Source organism: Callionymus lyra, chromosome 8 (genome assembly GCF_982586985.1).
Source record: "Callionymus lyra chromosome 8, fCalLyr1.hap1.1, whole genome shotgun sequence".
Lineage (NCBI taxonomy): Eukaryota > Metazoa > Chordata > Actinopteri > Syngnathiformes > Callionymidae > Callionymus > Callionymus lyra.
Window position 1 is genome coordinate 18,483,429 of NC_141825.1, and position 15,749 is coordinate 18,499,177.

Genomic DNA, 15,749 nt, shown 5'->3' on the forward strand with positions numbered 1-15,749 from the left:
AAAACGCTAGTGCTCCAAGCCCACGATCATTAGCCTGTAATTAGTTTACACAAAGCTTCCAGTTAAATGGCAAAACACGGTAATTAACGCACGACAGAAAATCAAAGGCTACTTTGTTAACACGCGAGGAATAAGAGCCAGAGGCCGAGAGCGCCGAACACCATTAAAGAATGACTCGCTTGAGCTAGGATTTTAAAAATGACGAGCGACAGATATTGAACTAATAGCAGAAGCTAATGCTAATAAGAAGCTAAAATGTTGATGGCTTGTATGCAAAAGTTTCAATTACTTTTCTTATTATTTTTTACTTTATTCATTTTGTGAAACAAAAATGGTTGTATTATAAACAACATAGACATATTTGTTCGTAAGAAAAGTGGTTGTAGAAAAAAGAAACATCTTAACCCTTGTGTTATCTCTGGGTCAAGATGACCCAAAGACCTGAAAACATATGTGTTTGTGGTATCCCTTGTGTTGTTCACCCTGACCCAGAGACAACACAAGGGATACCACAAACACATTTTTTTTGTTTCTCGTGGTACTTACCTGTTGATAACGATGACATCATTGGTGGCGATTGGTTTTATAGTAGCTTAGCATATCCATGTTCCACTCTGTCATGGCTCAGTGTTTCTATGGAGAAGTGAAAAGACAATAAGAAAATACAATATTGGCCTTGTGAGATTTTAAACTACAAACTCAGATAGCTATATATATATATATATATATATATGTATATATATATATATATGCACATACATTTTTTAATGGGGCTAATGACCCATTACAATGTTGTGATGTATAACCTCCAATTTGGTCCCAAACAAACTGAGTTAATGTATTCTTTAATAATTTCTCTTGCTTCTTTTTCACAATAATAATTTTGCTCAAAATAAAAACACAGTTTGTTAAACCCCTTTGACACTCAAAACATTTTTTCAAATGCGATCCTTCTATTCAACTGTGTCTTTTCTCTAATTGATTTTTTTGTTAGTTTAATTTTTTGTGATGAATACGAAGATGCTCTGCACAGACGTCTATTCTACAAATAGTCTAAATATTTTAGCTGTATTTTGTGGCTTTTAAACTTAAATATTACAGGTGTTTTTTTTATTATTTTCTCCGACAAGTAGAAAAAATGGCATTTCATTATATATGTAACCCTTTAAAGAAATACAGTTAAACAAATCATGTCAAAAATATGTCTTGTGCTTATAAAACACTTTTTTTATTGATTCAAAACACTTTGAGAGTGTAAAGAAAATAACACAAATAAATAAATAAAGACTGGTGAAGGTCATATAAGATGATTATTTTATTAATATAATTAAAGATGATTTAAAAGTTGTATTATTATTAAACAGCTATAAAAACAACTTCTAAATAAGCTATATAAATGATAATAACAATAGGAATAGTCAGTCACATGAGAGACAGACGTGTGTGTGCAGGTGTGTTGAGGTGGATTCATGAGAGACTCTCAGTAGATCTGAGCAGCCAGCAGGTTTGACCTCTGCTAGAGTCCAGCAGGTTACGCTGACAAGGGCGGCCATAGTGGGAGACCTGCTCCATCCCTCACTCCTGTAATGTGTGTTTGCGATGAGCTTCTTGGGAATACAACTAATTACTCCACATCTGTATTTATTTGATCCACCAGGAATTATCCCTTCTGTCACAGGCGGAACCGGTGATTCGTCTCGGCAACACGTCTGGCTCAGTTTAACAACGAAACAGCAGGAAAATCAATGGAAATAAATGAAAATGTTGCGCTGCAGATTTCATCTAATGTGCAGCACAACAGTGGAGATGTATGGAGTGAACTCTGTTTGTACATCACGCTTGTACTTCCACCGAACACAGCCATGGATTTCCCAAATGCAGACACAAACGGTTGATTAAATCGAGAAATTAATCTGCGCGAACAACAGTGAGCAGCCATTAAATGTATTTTAATTAACTACAACAGTATAGCTTCGCCTCAAACCAACACAGATGTTTGATTTCATAGCTGTAGAAAGAGAAAGACTATTGAATGCAGCCCAAGCTGAGTTCACGGTCTACTCTACTGCCCTCTAGAGGAGAAAAGAGCAACAGCAACTTCCAGAATACAGTTGGTTTCAACGACATAGTTAAGCGTAAAATTACGAAAGTAGATTTTATGCTTGCATATACTCGCTTCATAGAAAACTCATGTTATATATTTTGTACTTTGTTTTAGCAATTTTACAGATTGATTGTTTATGTTACTTTGATTTTCAATATAACCTTTTCAAAGTTGATGCCATTGGTTTAATTTCAGTATTTATATCTATAGATCTATTCATTTAATAAACATGTGCTTTCAAATACACAACTTCAGTTTAATATATTCTCTTTCTGCTTCTAAACAGATATAAAATATAGTTATATATAAAAAATATAGTTTATAAACGGTTTAAACTCTGGCTTTTGTAACACTTCAGTCAAGAGTCATGTGGGTACATCATTTCTTTACAAATATTCAACAATATATCAGTATTTGAAAGCAGCACAGTGTAACATTTTTACATTAATATTTTTTCCTATTTTCTGTGAAGTTTAGTTTCATTTTAAACAGTTGTGAGTTATGTAGCATAATTTTCTTACTTTTATTGATATTCAACAGCTACACTCTTTTCCAAATTAAATAAGCAAATGTATATACATTTATTTTTTGTAATAAATATTTATTTGTATATTTATATTAAATTAAATATGTTTAAAATTAAATAATTTCGATCTGTTATTTACAGTTAACACGCAAATACTCATGACATTTGTTAATTTATGTGTTACTATTAAACCTCCGACCGCTAGATGGCAGCAGTCAACACGTCCTCCGCAGCGAAAGTAATAATGAAATCCTGCGAATTTCCGTATCGTATCGAACAGTATCGGGAGCTGAATATATCGTATCGAACAGTATCGGGAGCTGAATATATCGTATCAAATAGTATCGGGAGCTGAATATATCGTATCGAACAGTATCGGGAGCTGAATATATCGTATCAAATAGTATCGGGAGCTGAATATATCGTATCAAATAGTATCGGGAGCTGAATATATCGTATCGAACAGTATCGGGAGCTGAATATATCGTATCAAATAGTATCGGGAGCTGAATATATCGTATCAAATAGTATCGGGAGCTGAATATATCGTATCAAATAGTATCGGGAGCTGAATATATCGTATCAAATAGTATCGGGAGCTGAATATATCGTATCGAACAGTATCGGGAGCTGAATATATCGTATCAAATAGTATCGGGAGCTGAATATATCGTATCAAATAGTATCGGGAGCTGAATATATCGTATCAAATAGTATCGGGAGCTGAATATATCGTATCAAATAGTATCGGGAGCTGAATATATCGTATCGAACAGTATCGGGAGCTGAATATATCGTATCAAATAGTATCGGGAGCTGAATATATCGTATCGAACAGTATCGGGAGCTGAATATATCGTATCAAATAGTATCGGGAGCTGAATATATCGTATCAAATAGTATCGGGAGCTGAATATATCGTATCAAATAGTATCGGGAGCTGAATATATCGTATCAAATAGTATCGGGAGCTGAATATATCGTATCGAACAGTATCGGGAGCTGAATATATCGTATCAAATAGTATCGGGAGCTGAATATATCGTATCAAATAGTATCGGGAGCTGAATATATCGTATCAAATAGTATCGGGAGCTGAATATATCGTATCAAATAGTATCGGAAGCTGAATATATCGTATCAAATATTATCGTGCACTGAATATATCATATCAAATGATATATGGGGCTTAAATAGTATCGGGGGGTGAATATATTGTATTAAATAATATCAGGAGCTGAATATATATCAAATAATATATCGGAAGCTGAATTTATCATATCGAACAGTATCATGAGATGAATACAGTGGTCCCTCGCTATACCGCGGTTAACCTAGTGCTGCCTTGCAGATAATTTTAGTATCATTTTTCATGTTTTTTTTTACAGTGTACAGTATGAACGCGCATACGTGTTCTGCGTCCTGATTGGCTAAGTGTTAGCAGCCAGTGTTCCTCCTTAACATTGTGAGTTGTGGATGTTGCGTATTTGGGGTGTGTGTACGTTGGTTGTGATTGTGAGGAGGTGTTTGTGTGTTTGTGAAGTCCGGTGGTCCTGCTTTCAAAAATAAACCAGTCAAGCCGAACAAAAGAAGTTGTCGTTACTTCGAAGACTCCTGTGACAAGTTTCATATAAAACTACCCGGACAGACGCCAGAAAGGCTGAAAACGGGTTATGATCTTTGGTTTCATTTACTAATGTTGTATTTATTTTTTTGTAATATGTGAAACTTTGAACTTTGAGAGTGTTTAAATAAAAGAACTATGATAGAATGTTAATGCATGTCTGAAAAAACTGTATAAAAGTGTCTGGATCGGGGTTTTACGGCATTAAAACGAGTGTAATAATTGTAAAAAATAAAGCAGATAACTTCGTGAATTCCGTCCATTTCAGGTTATTGTAAGAAGGTACTGTATATCGTATCAAATAGTATCGTGAGCTGAATATATCGTATTGAACAGTTTCATAAGATTAGTGTATCGCTACAGCCCTGTATACACAATGTAATTTATTGTGATTAATGGCGATTAATCAAGGGAATCGAGCGTTTAATCGCAATTAATCACAATAAATTACATTGTGTATACAGGGCTGTAGCGATAGATAATATAAGGCAATTGTTGCCGGCCCTAATTTTTAAATTTTAAGATGAATTAAGGAGCAATAGGTAGTTTTTTGTTCATTCTAAAACGATAAATTGTCAGTACAAACACAAATGCAAATTTCCCACCACAAACATTTGGATTATCATTTAAAATGTCAATTTCTACTCGTGGCCCCGTGTCATGGAAAAACATTGTGCGCGAGTACGACTACCATCTGTTTTGCTCGTCGCATCCAATCAAACAGAAGTTTGGGACCTGCTGGTTAATTTAGTTTAATATCCAGCATGAGCGGCGTCTGTCAGGCGCTCCTCTAGCGCCGCGTCCTGCCACCGCCGCCACCACTACTACCCTCCATCTTTTTTTTTTATTTCTGCCTGGATTCGTGCCTGACGGAGAATTCTCCACTGAATCAAGGTAATTAAATGATTGGATTCATGCTAATTAACAACAATGGGGTTCAACTTTCTAATTATCCTCGCCTCGCACTGCACTCGCTGTAGTCACCCCCAGTGCAAATAAAGCATTCCATCTGCTCGTAATTAGCCTTAATAATATTAGACAATTGCCAAATGATTTACAGCGGCTGATTACCGGCCCAACCTGAGAGCGAGAGGGAAGAAGAAGAAGAAAAAAAAACCCCGCTTTCTCCGTCTGGTGTTAAAAAACACAGCAGGTTTCTTTTGCATTACTTTTTTATAGCAGTAAGAGAAGACCTTTGTTTCTCTTGGAAATGGTTTTTCATTTGCTTAATCTACAAATTAAATGGCGATTGAGGCTAAATTGCTCAGTTTCCCCGGCATCAGGACCGTCATCATCCTCGCGAGTGTTTCCTGCAGAGAGCCATTTGAAATGAGACGGAGTGACTCCACCGGTGCCGCCGAGCGATGAGTCGCTGTCTGACTGCTGCTGGATCAACCGTGTGTGTGTGTGTGTGAGAGTGTGTGTGAGTGTGTGTGAGAGCTACCTAATGAAGGGATGTGGATAATGGTCCTCCAGGAACGAGTGGATGCGGTTCCAGTCGGCTGCCAGATGCCGGGGATGGCGAGGAGCAGGCGGAGGAGGAGGAGGAGGAGGAGGAGGCTGTGTAAACACACAGGCGTACAGAAATCATCTCATCACAACATAGATAAAAACACATTTCCTCTCTGGGCTTAAGGGAAGCGAGCCAAGCATAAAACACCACCTTAATTAAATGAACCTTCCACAACAAAAAAACACCTCGTCGCGATTAATTCAATCAGGACGGTACATGGAGTCGAGCGGCTTAATTAACGGCGGCGGGAGGATGTTTAGCATACGACGGGTGAACGTATAGAAGAGTGAACGTGTCGCGGCTAATTAATGGAGCGTCGGACCAGACGAGCTCCACGTCTGCAGGTGAAAACATGCTTCGACTGTCAGGGGATTATTTCTTTATTTCTTTATTTCTACATATATGACGGGAATTAAATGTATCATCAAGTATTACGACCCAAAGTTGCTTCTATGACGGAAGAATTTGTTTCCAAAAGTTTCTATGGTTGATAAATGATGCGATTAATTTTGATTATTGATTACAGTCATAAGTAGTTGTCAAGTTATGTCAAGAGCTAAAACTCAAAGATGATTTTTTTTGTGTTTTCTCAGGGTCAAGGGGACTCAAAGGCCCGAAAACAAATGTGTTTGTGGTATCCTTTGTGTTATCTTAGGGTCGATGGTGACTCAAAGGCCCGAAAACAAATGTGTTTGTGGTATCCCTAGTGTTATCTGAGGGTCGATGGTGACTCAAAGGCCCGAAAACAAATGTGTTTGTGGTATCCCTAGTGTTATCTGAGGGTCGATGGTGACTCAAAGGCCCGAAAACAAATGTGTTTGTGGTATCCCTAGTGTCATCTGAGGGTCGATGATGACCTAAAGTCAGAGAAACAAATGTGTTTGTTGTATCCCTAGTGTTATCTGAGGGTCGATGGTGACCCAAAGGCCTAGAAACAAATGTGTTTGTGGTATCCCTAGTGTTATCCGAGGGTCGATTGTGACCTAAAGGCCCAGAAACAAATGTGTTTGTGGTATCCCTTGTGTCATCTGGGGGTCGATGGTGACCCAAAGGCCCAGAAACAAATGTGTTTGTGGTATCCCTAGTGTCATCTGAGGGTCGATGGTGACCTAAAGGCCTAGAAACAAATGTGTTTGTGGTATCCCTAGTGTCATCTGAGGGTCGATGGTGACCTAAAGGCCCAGAAACAAATGTGTTTGTGGTATCCCTAGTGTTATCTGAGGGTCGATGGTGACCTAAAGGCCCAGAAACAAGTGTGTTTGTGGTATCCCTTGTGTTATCTGAGGGTCGATGGTGACCTAAAGGCCCAGAAACAAATGTGTTTGTGGTATCCTTTGTGTTATCTGAGGGTCGATGGTGACCTAAAGGCCTAGAAACAAATGTGTTTGTGGTATCCCTAGTGTCATCTGAGGGTCGATGGTGACCTAAAGGCCCAGAAACAAATGTGTTTGTGGTATCCCTTGTGTTATCTGAGTCAAGGTGAACGACCTACACTACTGCATATGTATTTATGACCCCGAAATAACAAGGGTTAATAATTTAAGTGGAATCGTAAAATATAAAAACATATTATAAGGTCAGCATTTTCCCATCATTATTTACTTTTTTAACATTTATTTAAATTAAATACTTCTGTTTGCAAGATGTTTTTTTTGTTAACTGTTTGAGTTGTTGTGTCAAAAAATGACGGTCATTCCCAACCAGGAGTTGACATTAATTAGTTTGGTAGATAATATATTATTTTATTTTTTATTGATTTAGACTGGCTGCTTTAAAGTCAAACAAGGGGCCAAAATGAATTGGCTATGGGCCGGACAAAACAAGTATTTAGTAAAATGTCTGTAACAGTTAGTATGAGTCTGATTGTTGTATTATTTATTATTCTTTAAGGCCCAATATATATAATTTACATCAACATAATATTAAATGTTATTGGAAGTTTATTCTTTATAGATCACAATGTCAATATCATCCAGCGGGCCACATATGATGACTATGAGGGCCTTGGAAAGTTGGATTTAGTCAAAAGAGCACCCCCTGATGGTGGAAACTAAAGGCATAGGCACTCAAATACACCAGAATCTAAATGAAAACAAATAAAGTAAGAGCTTTTCTCAGCAAACTATAGGTTTTTATATCATTGAGCCACTGCTGGATCGATCACACGAAACATTCATGTAGTGATTGTTTACTTTTCTTATTTTTATAAACTGAAAAGAGAAACCGGACACCAAAGAAGGAGAGAAAGATGTATTGAAGAGAGAGAAAGACACATGTTCAGTGGATGAAGGACAGGTCGGAAATTTGTCACCACACAAAGAGAGTGTGAGGTAAAGCATGGAGTACTTCAGGGACCTGACCCATGAAAAGAACGAGAGTGAGGGTAGCTCTGAAGAGGATAACGAATGAGGAAACATCTGAGTTTAGATCAGAGAGATGGAGAAACTAGGGAAAATGAGGTCAACGAGGACAAAACTACATTCTGAAGCAACATTTTTCATCACAAAAACCGATCGTCAACACAAACACTCTTCTTCTAATATTATTCACCTCCCTGCTCATGCCCTTTATCCCTCTTCATCCCTCTCTTTATATTCAACATGCCCGCCGTTTTATTTGTTCATCTGTCTGCTCCTCCTCCTGCTGTTCATCTCGCTCGTCCCCACGGTTTTCCTCATTACGTTTCACGGTTTCTCTCCGCTGTTCACTTCTGTTCATCTGTCGAGCCCCCGATGTTTCTACGACTCTCTTCCTTCTCCTTCTCCCCGATCTCATTGCTTTTATATGTCGGAAGTGTGTTGGTGAGATACACTAAAGAGTACCGATTCTCAAAGTGGATTTAAGCAACATCAAAGTATCAAGGTTGAAGCTAAGTTCAATTTGATTCGAAACTGGAATAAAAGTCGGCCATCTTGTTTCATATCACAGCTGACGGTTTCTTAACCACGGTTTGCTGGAGGTTTTTTTCGACGCCCACTTGTGGTTGCAATGCTCGGGTAGGACGTCCGTGCTCACAATCGCCTCCAGGAGGACTAAACTTTAATAGAAAGCTGCTTGACTCTTAACTAAAAATACTCAAAGTGCACACGCCCACCATCGCTTACAGTCCCAGTACAGTTTCCCTACAACAAGTGGGGGAAGCAAGGGAACTGGACAACCCTGCTGTAATTAAAGTGAACAGAAAACCTAAGGTGGAAATTCATATTTGGATAAAAAAACTTTATGTAAGAACACATTTTTTCGCATCTGAATAAAACATTTTGAAAAAGAAAACCAACCATTTATTTTACGTTAGATTTTGGTTCTCTCATTTTGTGACATGTTTTCATGGTAGAGTCATTTTGTGTTCCATTTTTTGTGTTAGATTTTGGTTCTCTCATTTTGTGACATGTTTTCATGGTAGAGTCATTTTGTGTTCCATTTTTTGTGTTAGATTTTGGTTCTCTCATTTTGTGACATGTTTTCATGGTAGAGTCATTTTGTGTTCCATTTTTTGTGTTAGATTTTGGTTCTCTCATTTTGTGACATGTTTTCATGGTAGAGTCATTTTGTGTTCCATTTTTTGTGTTAGATTTTGGTTCTCTCATTTTGTGACATGTTTTCATGGTAGAGTCATTTTGTGTTCCATTTTTTTGTGTTAGATTTTGGTTCTCTCATTTTGTGACATGTTTTCATGGTAGAGTCATTTTGTGTTCCATGTTTTGTGTTAGATTTTGGTTCTCTCATTTTGTGACATGTTTTCATGGTAGAGTCATTTTGTGTTCCATTTTTTGTGTTAGATTTTGGTTCTCTCATTTTGTGACATGTTTTCATGGTAGAGTCATTTTGTGTTCCATTTTTTGTGTTAGATTTTGGTTCTCTCATTTTGTGACATGTTTTCATGGTAGAGTCATTTTGTGTTCCATTTTTTGTGTTAGATTTTGGTTCTCTCATTTTGTGACATGTTTTCATGGTAGAGTCATTTTGTGTTCCATTTTTTGTGTTAGATTTTGGTTCTCTCATTTTGTGACATGTTTTCATGGTAGAGTCATTTTGTGTTCCATTTTTTGTGTTAGATTTTGGTTCTCTCATTTTGTGACATGTTTTCATGGTAGAGTCATTTTGTGTTCCATTTTTTGTGTTAGATTTTGGTTCTCTCATTTTGTGACATGTTTTCATGGTAGAGTCATTTAGTGTTCCATTTTTTGTGTTAGATTTTGGTTCTCTCATTTTGTGACATGTTTTCATGGTAGAGTCATTTTGTGTTCCATTTTTTGTGTTAGATTTTGGTTCTCTCATTTTGTGACATGTTTTCATGGTAGAGTCATTTAGTGTTCCATTTTTTGTGTTAGATTTTGGTTCTCTCATTTTGTGACATGTTTTCATGGTAGAGTCATTTTGTGTTCCATTTTTTGTGTTAGATTTTGGTTCTCTCATTTTGTGACATGTTTTCATGGTAGAGTAATTTTGTGTTCCATTTTTTGTGTTAGATTTTGGTTCTCTCATTTTGTGACATGTTTTCATGGTAGAGTCATTTTGTGTTCCATTTTTTGTGTTAGATTTTGGTTCTCTCATTTTGTGACATGTTTTCATGGTAGAGTCATTTAGTGTTCCATTTTTTTGTGTTAGATTTTGGTTCTCTCATGTTGTGACATGTTTTCATGGTAGAGTCATTTAGTGTTCAATTTTTTGTGATCCATTTTTACCTCCACTAAAAGTAAAATAATAATTAAAATAGACAAAATTATTTCAATTATATTTCAGGAAAGGATGATTGCATTTGTGGTGATGTTCCGATTTACCATCTGGACCTACAAATCACTTGAGGGTGGATTCACCACAGTCACTGCCACATTAGCAACAATATTTAAAATTATATTGAGAAAATACAATTATGTTATGTCCAATATTGTTCAAAGAAATGACACCATGGATGGAAACAAGTGGCTCTTTGGTAGTTTTACTTTTTTATGACTTATACAGTCTAGAAACATATGGACAACTTGATATGTTGCACTGCTATTGATGCTAAACTTTAATTTCCCTGCTACTCCTTTAGCAAAGAGCCGTTGGGCTGCTCCAGCTATTTTTCTCTCTTTAATGCTACAAACAACCCCACATCTGTTTTTCAACATGTCGGCGATCACAGGGGAGACCACTCGTCTTACTGCTTTAAAATATCAGATGATCTGTGGCTAATAGTTCACTAGATATCGATGTGTAAGAAAGTATAATTACTCTTCCAACCACAATTATGATACACTCGATATTCAAGAGCACTTAATACAATTTAATTTTGGCTTCGGCATGTTTTATTTTTCCAACAGTTCTTTTATGGTTTATATTTCCATAAAGGGTGTTTAAAATAAAATAATTTAGTATTTTATTCACAATTAACATACAAATATGCGCAGCGTTTGTGTTGCATTTGATCTTACGGACGCTTAACGGCTGCAATCATTACTTCCTCCGTAGCTGTAGAAACAATGAAAATCCCGCGAGGCGGCTGAGGACGAGAGGATACAGTCGACTCCAGTAGTTTTTAAAGCTTATGTTTGGACACATTTTGGTTACGAAACAAATGAAAACAATTATGACTTCGTCAAGAGTCATGTCGTCTGTAAATCCTGCAACACCAGAGTCAAGTACTCAACAATACTACAAATATATGCGATATATTGTATATCGTTGACACTGTATTGTGAATAGGGTTGTCAAATTACTACAATTTTCAACTCAATAACAGCACTCAGGAAAAATATTTGATACTCAACACCACATAGATTAGACCCCCAAATTTAAAATAAATATTTGTATTATTATTATTAGCCGTAAAACAAGATAAAGCCCTGCAAGTACAGATTCCTCTGAAGCTGCTGCAAGAGCAGAGTTGTACAGCTCTGGGATTTATATTAGATTAGATTAAATAAGATTTCACTGTACCTCAAGTAATTCAGCGAGGGAAGATCTTGGGTTAAGATAAAAAATACGTTATTGGAACCAAGGTTTCTCTAAAGTGTAAATAGTACCTGATCCATACAGACGTTCTTTTATATAATATTATATTTTGTTGGGTTAAACGAAAGACACTAACCTGTGACGAAATTAACTAAAGGCCAGTATGTCGGTCCTTGAGATGTTTCGCCAAGTTGGAAGTTAGGTTAGGTTAGGTAGAACTTTATTGATCCCTCAGTAAGTAATACCCGACTTGGTAGTGGTGGCAGCGAGTTGGTATTGATACTTTTGAAAATCGTATCGTATCGTATCCGGAACACAATTTTGATATCAATACTTTCAGTTTTTAATACTTGACAACCCTAATCGGGATACTTATCCTATCACTAAGTTCTCGCCATTAAACACCCGTACTATCTTACAGCTTTAAAGTACTGGATGATCAGGAGGGCTGGTTCTGTGGTTGGAATGAAGCTGGACTCACTGGTGACAGTTGCTGAGAGGAGATCATTGAACAAACTACTGTCCATCATGGATGATGACAGTCATCCTCTGAACACTGTCATCAGTGAGCAGAGAATCAGATGAAGCACGAATGCTCCTACCCAGGTGCAAAACAAATAGACTCAGGGACTCATTCATTCCTCGGGCTATTAAATTGTACAATTCTGAGTTCGGGGGCAGGAGTGGAGTGAAAGTATCTGGATGTTCTGTTCTATGTTAGTCTTTGTATCCTTTGTACGGTGTACATTTTAGGACATCTGAAGGATGAAGCCGTTTGGTCTGATACCTGAAGATGTCCTAAAATGTACACCGTACCTTTGTCTTTGTTGTTTTTCTTTGATCTATGTTCTTTGACTTTATCTTTAGACTTAGATTGTGTAATTGTGTTCTTTCTCTTTATTTCTCTTGTTCTTATTTTATTTTGATTTATTTTTTATTTTTTTTAATAAAAAATTGCTGTATGTATTGGCTACTTGAAAAAAACAATTTCAAAAACAAGGAGACCTCCTGAGGGATCAATAAAGTTTTACCTTACCTTACCTTACCTTATGATTTTTAACTAATAGTAGAAATAAGTAGCTACTCAACCGACTGTTTAACTTAATGTAAAGTTTCACGTCCAGCTGTGTTTTTCTAAATACACGCAGAAACGCGAGCGGCTGATTGATCGAAGGTGACCACGACTCATCCAACATCGTAACTCGTGTCTTAAATTTAAACAACTCATTAGTCATAGGAAGGGAAAAAGTTGCTTCTCTGGGGAACTTGTCAGCCGCCATCCTCTCGCCTTCGTTCTCCTCAGACCAGCGAGCACCGTGACAAACCACAGGTAGTGGCCAGATGCTCGCGAGAAGCTCTGCTCAAGGGCAGGCAGCTGTTTCGCAGGGAGGGTTTGGAGAGAAGGTGGCACCTTTAAGTCAAATTCGCTAAAAACACAAACCGGTACCAGGCGACGCCGGGAGACGAGCTGGCCAGAGTTCCAGCAGGCAGAGCGCCAGTGATTAGCAGTTGGGGAAGCTACGGCTGTCTTATTGGCATGCTGAGGCAGGTAGCGCTTCTGTCCAGAGACAGCTGTAAACCACTCGCCCGTAGCGGCGCAATCAGGTGCCTGTTCCTTTACAAGAATGCTGATGTGCCGCAATCTGCTGCTTCTCCGCTTCCGCCAGCCAACTATTCCATCTCTCCTACATCACAGGTGACAGCCTTGGCATCCGTCGCTTCACGTCCGAACACCGTCCCGAAGCGGCGCCGAAAAGTGTCTAAACTATATCTAAAACTAATGCCGACCTTTTGCGAGTATTAGTCGGGGCTCGGCTGTGACGAGTGCCCGCTGTCATGGCGGAGCCGGGTGACCTTTGGGTGCCCGAGCTTCCATTAATGAGGATGGGTAGCATCCCGAAGCCGCGCTGCCATTTCCATGATGGAGAGAGCAAGTGTCGGAATAAAAGAAAACAATTTATCAGGGTTGAAGCAGCGATGTCTGCGGATGCGTCTTCATCAAGTCGCGGCGTGAGACGTGGGTTGTACGTTACACTTAATATCAACAGAGGGAGAATCAATATCTCCTGCTATGAAACGGGGATGACTCTCTGAATATTAGCAGCAGTCTGTTGGTTTTTCAATATCAGTGATGAGGAACAATCATCCTTCTCCTTTAGGGATGTCTCGGTGTATGGAGATGTTTTTACTACATGTGAAAAGGTCAAGTCTTGTCGGTCGGTTGTAATTAATACATGTCAGCGGTTGGAAAATAAATGACTTGAGATGAGAAGATATGATCCGGCTTTTCAAATCTGAATAAATTCTTTGTATTATTGTGTATATTTTTTAGGAAACTACTTTCACATGAATCTATCTTCAATTTGAAAATTGTTTTGAGCTCAACATGACATTTACATTCACATCATTAGAGTAAATAAGATGAATAGCTAATCCAGATTCTCAATGAAACACACACAATATTTATACCAATTTTAAATCTTAAAGATTACAGGTTTTTTTTTTATTCAAGTACGATCAATAACACATGACTGATAGGACGGGATAACTGATACATATCAGTGAGATTAGTTTTGTGTATCTAATCAGAAACCCTTTAATGCAAGTAATGGAAAACACATGAGAGGATTTTCCTTTTTTGTGGTTTTGTGGAATACGAATTAAAATAAAATGCATGAAGAAAAATACAATAAAATAAAATGAGAAGAGTTAAACAAAATTGTATAACTGACTTGCATAATAAATTGGGCTACAATGAAAATTAAAATTGAGCGTCTCACTAACAAAAGTAAGCCAATTGAAGCTAATTTGGAATGTTTGCATTAAACACAATTATAAGATCAAACAAAATATTTTTTTTTATAAACATACAACCATTGACTGGAAAAAGAAAGATAAATGACATATATATATTTTGAATTAGCATTGATTTTCAAATGCATCATATAAATGACTAATATGGCATTGTGTTTGTGTTATGCACTTTACAAAAAGTGTAATTGTTATTGCTAAATAACAGCTTTTACTTCCTCCAGATTTAAGCCATTCTATTAAAGCATTGAACTAGGTTCACATCAGTACAAAAAAACATTAATATGGGAGTCACTGCAAATGTAGGATCGATAGTAGGATTTCTTTTTTTTTTTTTTAACCTTCTCCCACCAGACATCAGTAATATTAATGCATTACATTGTTTAAACTTGCTTATTCACTGATTTATTTTCTTAATTTATTACTTTTCTATCAAGTCTTTTTAAACATATTCTCCAATAAATTAAATGTTTTATTATATTATGAATCATAATTTCAGATAATTGTGTTTGTTAATATTGACCAAATATTAGTTGGTATAGACAATTGAGTTTTTTAAATGCACAGCTTTATTTATAGACATGAAAGATAAGATCACTAAAGAAAACAATAATCCCTTAATTTAACAACCATCACAACAACAACAAAAAATACAATTTCAATTACCCGGATGAATAAGGATTTACTTGCTTGAAGTAATGATTGAGATCATTCATGTCATGGTTATTTAAGTCTATTTATTCTATTCTGCATAACAAAGACATAATGTTTACACGACAAATAACCTCGAAGCTTAGCTAGCTGCTAAAATGTTGCAGTTTAGATGACCTGGTTAGTTCATGAGCAACTTATATAGTAAGAAATTGAACATTACCTAAAGGGAACTTTCTCCAGGATCCTCTTCGTTCACCTTAACGTCACATAAGTGAGATAAATAATGTAACTTTATTAAACTGTCAGGAGTTTCTCAATTAAACACAAACGAGGGAGCAATGACTCTGAGGGGGATTTGTCCGGAGTTTAGTCTGTAAGGTGCTTTGCTTTATGAGTACATTATGATACATGAATGAAAAAAAGCATATTAGCCATTTATATTATTATACCTATAGTTACTCGATTTGAAGCCATACCTACCTTAAACTGAACGTTTTATATCATAAGATGCCTGTAAGATAAAACTATGGAAATTTAACTCAATTATCGAAGTGTCTTTTATTTTATTTTATTTTAATTT

At 36.8% G+C, this 15,749-nt stretch overlaps 1 long non-coding RNA gene across 1 annotated transcript; it reads right to left on the reverse strand.

Moving 5' to 3' along the window:
- Positions 1 to 578: 578 nt before the first annotated feature.
- LOC148073897 (uncharacterized) lies at positions 579 to 15,474 on the reverse strand. Its single transcript, XR_015712075.1, has 3 exons — positions 15,390 to 15,474; positions 5,699 to 5,814; positions 579 to 633 (listed from the first exon to the last, which is right to left on the reverse strand). It is a non-coding gene; the product is annotated as an uncharacterized LOC148073897 (long non-coding RNA).
- Between the last annotated feature and the right edge of the window lie 275 nt (positions 15,475 to 15,749).